The sequence below is a fragment of the Miscanthus floridulus genome, chromosome 17 (genome assembly GCF_019320115.1).
Source record: "Miscanthus floridulus cultivar M001 chromosome 17, ASM1932011v1, whole genome shotgun sequence".
NCBI classification, from domain to species: Eukaryota; Viridiplantae; Streptophyta; class Magnoliopsida; order Poales; family Poaceae; genus Miscanthus; species Miscanthus floridulus.
Genome location: NC_089596.1, coordinates 56,607,547 through 56,618,755, shown reverse-complemented (window position 1 = coordinate 56,618,755; position 11,209 = coordinate 56,607,547). Strand labels below are relative to the sequence as shown.

General features: G+C 43.6%; 1 long non-coding RNA gene across 2 annotated transcripts; it reads left to right on the top strand.

The window, feature by feature from the left end:
• Window positions 1-8,753: 8,753 nt before the first annotated feature.
• Window positions 8,754-10,840, top strand: LOC136519101 (uncharacterized). 2 transcript variants are annotated; one of them, XR_010774689.1, is made up of 4 exons: window positions 8,754-9,035; window positions 9,405-9,444; window positions 9,630-9,726; window positions 9,837-10,840. It is a non-coding gene; the product is annotated as an uncharacterized lncRNA (long non-coding RNA). The 2 variants fall into 2 exon arrangements; XR_010774688.1 differs by lacking the exon at window positions 8,754-9,035 and having other exon boundaries at window positions 9,135-9,444.
• Window positions 10,841-11,209: the final 369 nt, after the last annotated feature.

Genomic DNA, 11,209 nt, shown 5'->3' with positions numbered 1-11,209 from the left:
TCTAATCCCAAACTGGGCCCAACAGCCCAGTTGGGCCTTTGATCAGCGCCCTGATCGGGGGCGTCCAGCCCACTATGGCTGGAGGGCCCCTGTCACACTGCGCAATAAATAGAGGTAGGGGCCGGCGGCTCTGTACACGAGGTTCGTCTGAGCCGAGCTCCCCACCGAAACCTAAACCCTAATCCGATCTAGAGGGGGCGCAGTCGGTGACGGGAAGCCACCAGCCACGCTGCCCCGCTCCACCGACGTCGACGGCTTCATCGACCTCTTCCCCGAACGTCACTGCCCGTGCGCAGACTTCACCGACGAACGAGATGGCGGCCTCTGGACCATCACCCTCTGCGGTGTCAGGTTCGACACGTCCTTCTTCTACTCCACCCCTCTCTGTCTCTCTCGTTCTATCTACGGTTACTGCACTAGTAGATGTTCTAGGGCTTAATTGAATCAACCGATAAGGCATACACCCTCGGATCGACACCTAGAAGATCCTCATGTTCGATCACATGTGCCTGATGCGATGGTAAGTAGCAGGGGCACCGGAATGACCACCAAGGGCACTAGAGAGTAGAGCAGCAAAAACAAGCTGTTGTAGGGAAGTATTGGACCCAAGCCAAATCTTATTATCATAGCAAATAAGTCCATGAGACAGAGTGAAATGGGAATCAGAAGCACCACTGACAGTAAGCCGAGATAAAATCTCAAGAGCTTCAGGATCAGACTGGTAACCATTACACACATCTTCTAACCATTGTGGTGTCACAGATGATAGTGCAAGAGCCATGTTAGTAGACGGACGTCTAGAAAGAGCATCAGCTGCACCATTGTCCACACCCCTTCTGTATACAATCTTGTAATTGAGGCCAAGAAGCTTAGTAAACACTTTCTGTTGCCAGTGTGTGTGTAAGCGTTGCTCATTCAAATGCACAAGACTCTGCTGGTCAGTGTGAATGATAAGCTACCCCTGAAGAAAGTATGGACGCCACTGATCAACTGCAATGAGTATAGCAAGGTATTCCTTTTCATAAGTAGAGAGACCCTGATTTTTCACTCCCAAAGCTTTACTCAAAAATGCTAATGGATGGCCATTCTGAGTAAGCACAACCCCTATTCCCACTGCACATGCATCTGTCTCAATGTGAAATGGTAGCGAGAAATCTGGCAATGCTAGACAAGGAGCAGTAGATAATGCTTGTTTCAAAGTGTCAAAAGCCTGAGCATGAGATGCTGTCCAGACAAAAAGAGTATCCTTACAAAGCAATTGAGTTAATGGTGCTTGACATATTTTCTGTAATAACCAGCCAAGCCCAAAAAACCCTCTGACCTCCTTGACTGTCTTGGGTACAGACCAATCTTGAATAACTTGCACTTTACTTGGATCAGTGGAAACCCCAGCTGCACTAATAACATGGCCCAAGTAGGAAATAGATTGTTGAGCAAACTTACATTTACTGAGCTTGAGATACCAATGATCCTTCTGCAGCCACTAGAAAACTTGCTAAAGGTGCAATAGGTGTTCTTCAAATGTTTGACTGTACACCAAAATGTCATCAAAGAAGACCAAAACAAATTTCCTGAGGATAGGAGCTAATGTACAGTTCATAGTTCCTTGAAATGTTCCAGGGGCTCCAGTAAGACCAAAACCCATAACTCTAAACTCATAATGGCCTAGGTGTGTTTGAAATGCAGTTTTATGCTCTTCACCAGATTGCATAAGAATTTGATGGAAACCAGCCCTTAAGTCAAGTGTAGAAAACCATTTTGCATTTGCTAATTCATCCATAAGTTGATCAAATATTGGGACTGGAAATTTGGACTTAAGGGTGATGGAGTTAAGGTGTCTATAATCAACACAAAATCTGTAGCCACCATCTTTTTTAGGAACCAACAGCACAGGTGAAGAAAATGCACTAGCACTAGGCTATATAATACCTTGTTGCAGCATATCAACCACTTGTTTTTCCAACTCATCCTTGAGTTTGGGAGGGTACCTGTATGGTCTGACAGCCACAGGTTTAGAACCAGGTAACAGAGGAATCACATGATTACAGGCCCTGGGAGGAGGCAACCCCACTGGAGGATCAAACAAATGCTGAAACTGCTGAAGTAATGACTGCAACTCTTTCGGCATAGCAGACAATTGAGTACCATCTGATTCAGGAATAGCAAAGCATACTTGCAACAACAATGTATCAGAACAGGATGGAGATAATCCTTGCAAAGTAATATGTGAATCCCCAGACTGAAACTGCAACCACTTATATTTCCAGTGAACATGCATTGGACTATGCTCTTCTAACCAATCCATTCCCAAGATAACATCAAAATGGACTAGAGGAAGTACTTTCAGATTGGCAGTAAAAGAATAATCATCAATGAACAAGGCTGCATGCTGTAAAATGCCAGCACTATGAAGCAATCCACCACCAGCAATACTAACAGAGCTAGGCTGAGAAATAATAGTCTGAGAGCTCAACTGCTGAACAATTGTGGTACTAACAAATGAAGAGGTACTGCCAGAATCAGTGAGGATAGTGATAGGCAAACCTTGAATAGTACCCAATAGCTGAATAGTGCGAGGAGCAGGAGCACCAGAGACTGCAGCCTTTGAAATAGCCAGACACAAATGCTCTTGTGGAGTAGGTTGCTCAGGACGGTCATCAGAATGATAAGATAGACATTCCCATAGATCCTGTACTGCATGTAAAACATCAGGAGAGCAACGATGATCTTTACTCCATTTAGCGCCACATTTATAGCACAAACCCATGGCTCGACGGTACTGCCTGAGCGCTGACATCTTAGATTCAGTGTCAGGCTGAGGAGCTGTTGTTGATGGCTTTACAGCAACAGGCCCGGGCTTGTCTGCCTTTGGTGGTGGTGGTAAGGGATATGCATTCTAGCTGATTTATAACTTGAATTTGGAGCAGTTCATGAAGAATCTTGATGAGTACCCGCTTCTTCCTGCAACAAGGCAAGAGTGCAAGCAGTATCCAGTGTTTTGGGCCGCTAAACAATGACAATAGCTCTGATCTCAGGTTTAAGACCATCCACAATTCGAGTGATGAAGAAAATGGGATCTACTCCTGAGGCATAGGCTTTGAGCTGATCAACACGGGTGGTAAAGGATGTGACATAATCAACTACTGAAGAAGTTTGTTGGATATGGTAAAGCTTGCGAAGAAGCAACTCATGCTGATCTCTATCAAAACGCTCACTAACCATATCACAGAATTGCTCCCAACTTACAGAGTCGAGGGTGGACTCAATAGACTGGTACCAGCATGACGCTGCCCCCTCAAAATGCATCTCAGCCACACTAATCCACATCTCACCCTCAGTGCCATACATGCTAAAGTACTTCTCACAACGCTTACGCCATCTACGGGGATTTTCACCATCAAACAAGGGGAAAGGGACCTTAGGCAAGCGACCTAGGTTCTGATGATGGATAGGGTTGGGTGGTGGTGGTGGGCGCGGTGGTGGCATGCGATACATCGGTAAAGGGGGTGCATGGACCATAGGTAATGGTGGAGCGTTGAATGTACCATTGGCTGGGATATGGGGTGGGATGGTGAAAGTCCCAGGCCCAGTATCCCGTGGTTGAGGTGCAACACCGGGCCCCATGGGCATGTTTAGGTCGAATCCCGCAGTGGCCGGAGCCATCACCGAAGGTGGTGCAGAGTATGCGACGGGCGCCATGGTCGACGGCGACGCGGAGAACACACCGGGCTGGTGCGACGATGCATCGAACACCATGCGGTCGTAGAGCTTGGACACCTTCTGGACGCCCTCGAGCTCGGGGTGCCACGAACTGACATCGTGCGCCACAGCCTCGAGCGCGGTGACCCTGGCGTTGCAGTCGGTGGCGATGGGGTTGACGCGAAGCGACTCGAGATTGTTGAGGCGCTTGGCGACGGTAGACTCCTGTTCGGCGTGGGCGAGCTCCAATTCGGTGAGGCGCTGCGTGGCGTCGATGGTGGGCGAAGATGTAGCGGAGGATTCCAGCGCTGCTAGGCGGCGATCAACCGCGGTGGCACGATCAGCACTCGTGCGCTCGAATTCGGTGAATCGCAGTGTCGAAGCGGCGAGCGAACTCGTCGATGATGAGCTTGGTCGTGGGATCCACACAGCGGCGGACCCGGATAATATTTCAGCTGCTGAAGTGGGTTAGCCCCCTACACTATAAAATTTTATCTAAAAATTCATGGAGACTTACAAAGGTTCCACTGCTGCAAAATAAGTAGGAGGGCTTGAGCCCCCAGCCCCACCGCTGTGTCCGCCCCTGGATCCATGGCTACGAGCGCATGCTGAAGGCGGGTGAAACGATCGTGGGAGGTGGAGGAATCTAGGATTGGAAATCGGAGGCGGGGAAGGGTAGTTTGGATCGAAATCCGATACTAGATGTTAGCAGAATCAAAGGTAGAAGGAAATCGGAATTGGGGAATTGGGAAGAACAGCACGAGGTCAGGCAGAGGATGAGTGCTTAACAGATTCAGTTATGAGTTTTACAATTTTCATGAGTCTCCCGCTGGCTTAAGTACTCCTAGCTTAGGCTAACGACTCCAAGATGGCGTGTATTGGGCTTCCTTGAGCGAACAGGCCTGTGCTCTGCTTCTTCGGTTACTTGTATTGCCGGATCAGATTGCCGGATCAGATACAGTACATCCAGGGTTGCGTCATTGTGGCAGAGAGCAAGCTGAGCCCGATAAACACGAAGACACCCTGTGGCTACTCCAAGGGCATGGACAACACAATAATATTCCCCTCGTCTCTAGCAACTCGACCTTGACGACGATGGCACGAATGCTAGGCATTGGGCATTCATTTTATTATTAACCATTTGCAGAGACAACACGTTAACACACCCGCCTCCGCAAATGTATTTGCAGCGTCCGTCAATATCACGACCTCTGTAGTTGCTGGCATTTACACATGCCTTATGTTAGAGGTGGTTCGTGAGGCTGCCTCTAATCCAAAACCTTTTTTTGCCCAACTTCAAGTTGGCTTCTGTGGTAGCGTGGATAATTGTATTTGGCATCAGACATCACAATATTACATCATGTCCCGTACAGTCCTCAATGAGGGTATTTATAGGTGGTACAGGAGAAGGGAAAACAGGATTACAAACTAGCCTTATTCTACCAACTACATTCTGTAATATCTGTGGGCATTCCGGGGATTTTACTCAGGCGGAGGCAAAATGATCCTCACTTCATCATTGAATATTCATTCTGGCTACACTTGCTACACTCTTGGTCCTCCTTTTTCCTTGCCAGCGCCCATTATCTTCGGGCTGCTTCGAGGTCGCTTCGCGTCCATCGTGCACGGCCCTCGCTATAAGCAAATCAGTTGCGCAAAACTGCACAAAGTCACATACCTTCCGTCAACGTCAAAAAGAGTACCTTCGGGATAGTGGGAGTTGATGGTCCGAACAAGGTTTCGCTCCCAACAAATGTTGTCAACAAAACTAAAACAGACAACATTTCAAAGTTGGTTTGATTAGTTTCTAGGATTGGTTGTTCCAACTGTCTCTACACAAGAGTATCTAGATATCAAAGTATTTGTAGAGGCGGATTTCCAACGGATTATAGAAATCAATTTTTAGAGATGGCCGATGTTTCTAATTGCCACTGGATATGAATTTGTAGGCCCGGTTTGATGTTTGAGATATAAACACCCTTAGAAATGATTTTCCAAAAATTAAAAAAAAATTGACTGTAAAAAATAGGAAAAGATCAGAGAAGCAAACTAGCCAAAGACCAAAGTCCTGCATGCAACGATTTTTTGGGCTAAATATGCACAACCGCTTTACCTCTTGTGAGGCTCCTACCACCACATCACACACTCACTTATATCCAAGTATATGATTCTATTCTTTTGTATTCACTTTTATATATCTTGTTTGAACGTCTAGGGATCTAAATAAACTAAAACGAAAAAAAATATCAAATAGAAATTTTAGATATCGAGCCCTACAACTTTGGTATACCACGTATCTGCATCCGAGGCTATTTGATAAATTCAAAGAAAATAAATTTAAAAATCCGACAACTTAAAATATATATTTGGGACTCAAAATGATTTCAAATGAAAAAAACGCCAAATATAAAGTTGTAGATCTTGTTGACCTCTACAACTTGGGTATAAGTTAGTCTCCATTGACTTCATGTAGAAATGTTATAAATTTTTCAAAAGGGTAGCTATTTCTACTAGTGTTACCAACCGCCCTTAAAATCGGTTTCTATGTATGATTAGCACCTATAAAATGAAGGACATTTCTAGGTGTGGCTAGAAACACCACCAACCTATAAAATTCAATTTGTAGGAGGGGTCCACTTTGGAACCATCTATAGAGGCAATTGGTGATATAACCACGTACAAAAAAAGTTAGACACGCCCAAAATTATTTCTGCGGTAGTGCAATAAAGCAAACATCGTAAGGAATGTACCTTTTAATACTTTTTAAAATAGTTTTGTACAATGTGGAGTGGCTAGATATTACTCTTGGTTCCAAATTGTAAGTTGTTTTAACTTTGTGCTAACTCTTAGGTCAATATTCTTTAGTTTCGACTAAGTTTATAGAAAAATACAATATCAAACAACATTTATTAGATACACCAGAAAATATATTTTAATATATTTATTTCATATTGTAGATGTTAATATATTATTTCATAAACTTGATTAAAGATAGAAAATTTTGGCCTAGCACAATTTAAAAATCACTTAGGTCAATATTCTCTGTCGAATTTCGATGGCTGTAATGTGCTTGGTGATTCATGCTTTGTTTGCCTTCTTTTCCTCCGTGCCTCCTTTTCGGATCAACACGATTGGGCCGTCTGTTGCTTGCCATTTCGAATGTGTAAGATCTAATCAAATGCAATATGTCTGGCGTATTAGGCCGTATTAACTTCGTTTCCTTTAGTTTTTTATTCTGATTTTGATATCGATTTTGATACATATAAGGTGTCCTACGGATAATGCAAATCGAAGCTTGTAGATCTATATTTAGATTAAGGGGCGGTGTGGATGGAAGAGCGCTTCTATTGGTAGGCAGTCTCTCGCCGAGGAGGCCGCCACAATACTCCCAGACAATTAGAATTAAGAAAATTTTGTTGTTATTGTCGAAAGCATACCACTCATAATGAAATAAAGAAGCCTTCGACTTGGCCCCTGACAGGATAGATGAGGAATCACTCTTGATCTGATTTATTGGGGTCTACAACTTCGCCAAAGCCGACTAGCATCCCTTTCCACTGCACATTTACCATTCTTCTTCCCTTATAGAACCTTTCCGAAAGAAAACCTTCTTCCTCTGTCACAGTTCTTGGGCCTTGAATTTCTTGGAACCAGTTCGCGTCGTGCTGTTCTTTTTTTCTTTCCATTTTAGATTTTCGTTTTTTATCTTTATGCAAGTTTCATTTCTTAAATTTCACATAGTTTTATTAGTTGCACAAATTACGACTTGTTTTTCCTTACAAAAATTACATGTTCAAGCATAAATATTCCAGACAGGAAATGCTCCACTTATAATGCGCTTGTACTTTCGTTCGAATAGATAGATAGGCGACAACTGCAAATATTTAATCGAAGACGCTTTTTTCCCATCCTATGCTAACATATCTCGTTGAGATAATCATTAGCCACTTTTAATGGGAAATCAAACATTATCAATCTACTAAGCCACTGCACATCATCGATCTACATTCAGAACAGTGTAACTTGAAGGGTTCTTTACAAAGCAGGAAGGAATGGTACATGAATTTTACGGGAATCAGTTCATTTTTTATAAAAAAAAATATAGGAATAGAAAAAAACAGCGTTCCAAAGGGGGGCCGAAAATTGAAGATTCAGAAGTACTGGTACAGGAATAGCAATAGGAAGGGAAACAGATATACTATGAAATAGTTGTATGCAGTTCATTAGAAGGCCTAAAAATATCCGGATAATATGAAAAGATCATTGCACTTTGTAGAACAGGAACTTGCTTGCAACTACAGGAGGCACTGTACCATTGGGGGGTGTTCGGCTGGTCTACTGCTGGCTTATTTCAGCTTATTCTATCTCATAAAACACTATTGAATCATCCGAAACCATCCGAAATCCACTGTGCAGTGCATCAGCCGAACACTATTGTAACTAATCTGAACCCTAGCACAAGAAGCCAATTAAGAGCAACTCTGATAGACTCTCTATATCCTTTCTAAATACTAGAAATAGAAATTTTAGTGAAAATTTACCCTCCAACAGCTCGTGTAAATGGTTACGCAAATATAGCCCTCTTCTACTCTAGATTTTTCGCTAGCAAAAAATAGAAGACGAGAATGACTTTCTAGAGTGCCCACGAGATATAGAAAAGCTGTCAGAGAGTGAAAAAATATAGAAAACAATCTTTATATAGGAATCCTGCTTCCAAAAGACAGGGCAACGCATCGGGCCACGTCACCCATTAGCCCGTTATCCGTCAGATCGAGCCAGGACACAAGGTGAACCGTTCGATCCGGATCATAGTGGATCAGTCACCCGTTAAGCTGCGAAACCGCCACGAAACGTCGCGAACGCGCCCGTCCCCTCGTCTCTCCGCCGCTGCTCCTATCTCTGCGCCGCCTTCCGCCTAGCGCTGGCCTGCTCATGCGCCGGCAGCTCCTGTCCCCTCCGCGACCACTTACTCCCCTATGGCGCCTCCTCGGCAGTGGCACGTGGCGGCCCTACGCCCCTGCGCACCAGACCCGGCACAGGTGGCCCCAGCGACAGGACGACACACCAGCGCGGGCGTCCCCCGGTGCAGCAGCCCCGGCACGAGCGGGCCGATGTGCGATGGCCTAGGCACAAGCGGCCACCTGCACGGCTGCAGCGGCCAAGGAATCGCACGAATCGGCGACGAGGCTGCGCTGACGGCGGTGGCCATGGCCAGGACTCCAGGAGCTCATGCGGGGACCGACTACCTCCGTCACTGACGCCCGTCTACCTCCCTAGTGACAGCCTTCACCTGCACGGCTGCACCAAGCAAGCAACAACCATGTCGCACAAGCCTGGTACGTGAGTCAACGACTCCGTCGATCACATCACACGGCTCCCCATTGCATCCATCTCGCCTGCAGTATTATAGACGGCCACCGGACCGAGATAAACGTGGGATGTTGCACACTCGCACTGCTGAACAACGTTGCACACCGAGTGCTCGACGGATTGTCCGTGAGAACTGAGAAGTGTAGATGGTTCAAGAGTGTGAAAGGGAACTGTCTAGCAGCAGGCATGCAATCATGCGTGTCAGCCTGTGCCATCCTTGTTTCCAAGCGCCATGCAGTATGATTGTTGAGTCACATGTCTCGACATATTTGTATGGATCATCATATCCATAACATTTCTATTTTTCTCAATCTTTGTTGATATATTCGTTGCAGACTGTTGAGAGTTATCACAAAGAGAATAACTACAATCGAGGCAGGTAATGGCAACAATTCTATCACTATTATAATATTACATTTCATCTAAGACACTGCTTCTGAATTACTTAAAAGGTCATTTTTAACGCGAATGACTTCATATAAATTGCTGAGTTAATAATGATTTAAATTATTTTTAACACAAATACATTTTCATAATTGTTTCTCTACGTATGTGTACAGTTGAAGAACCTTCACATATACACCAGCATGATTGTTGTCTTCTGATATACTTAAGCAACTACTCCATCTCCCCAACACATCCTGCATACTTGGCAAGGTAAAAGAAAAGAACAAATCTTCCGTTAATATTCAAGAATGACATATCTCAAAAGTAAATAATATTTAATGTATCTATAATGTAATTTTACTTGTATCCCCTTTTTACAGCAAGCCATAAACAGCAGCTCAAGGACTACTGTTGTCTCTGAAGCCCAAGCTCAACATCAGTAGAGAGAGCAATGCAAATCTAACAGCCTGTCGCTGGTTGGTTTCTGGGCTGATAAGCTCGGCTGGTGCTAGTTTGTTGTGAGAGAAAAATATTATACCATGGCTGATAAGCCATGGCTGAAACGAACAAGTGAACACGCTGTAAAACTCGTTGCCCACCCAGTTATAGCTGAGAAGAGAGCCGACCTTATCTTCTCATTTCTTCCACCAACAAAATAGTGTCAGCTTCAAATATGATTCATAATCGATTATCCTAAACAATCTAGATGCATGCAACATTTTTTATTGGTAGCCCAAGTACATATTATAACAGGAATAGTGGAGCACTATATAAATGCACATGAACATCATTACTCCAAGTTTTGTACTGCCCATGTAAGTGTCACCAAGGCGGAGAGGGCGAGTACATGGAGGCAAATCAGTATAGCATAGACATTATCCATGTGTTAAAACAAATATATCAACGGAAGCTATTCTAGGTTTTAGAAACAGACTGTTTATCAGGTTGTGTCAATCTATTATAGGATAAGGGACATGCGAAATGGTCCTAAAATTCTTTTTGCATAGTTTAAGTAGCGGCCTGGGACTAACACCAATACTAAGTTTACACCCTATTGCCACACATATACAATTCTACTTTCATCATAGTTCCTTTGCTCTAATTTATAACTACTTCTGTAATAGGATAATCTTAAAATAGTAGTATTCCTGGCATCATCACTAATGAAAACCGTCAATTCATAACATTTGCATACCTCATTTTTGATATCTTATATCTTATGCGCTAATGATAGCAGGGTTTATCCTTATTCTTGACAACTGAAAATATCTGGTATATCCAATTATTAAAGAAACAGAAGGTTGCTAACTTGGTACAGATTGTAGCTCAATTTGGATCAGCAAAGGCCCCGTTTGGCTGACCTTAAAAGTTGGCTTGTTCGGGGTTTTTTCAGCTGAAACAGTGTTTTTCTCTCACAATAATTCAACCGGAACAGTGTTTTCAGCCAAATTCAGCCAAGCGAACGGGGCTCGACAAAGTTGTTCGCTCCTAGACCTATAAACAATTATACTTCCCAAAGCTGTCATATAATCATGTAATGCATTTTTGGTGCACCTTATTTGGATTAAATAAGCATGAAAAATATATTTATCTTTGAATCAAATGTAATCACATATGGGTCCTATTCATATTCTTACTAATTAAATTGATTGATGCTTATCAAAACAAATAGAGTTTCTATTAAGTAAAAAGCTGGTGAGCTATGAGAAAAATTATGCAATCCTACAATGCATTTTTTCTTTCTTTTATTCTT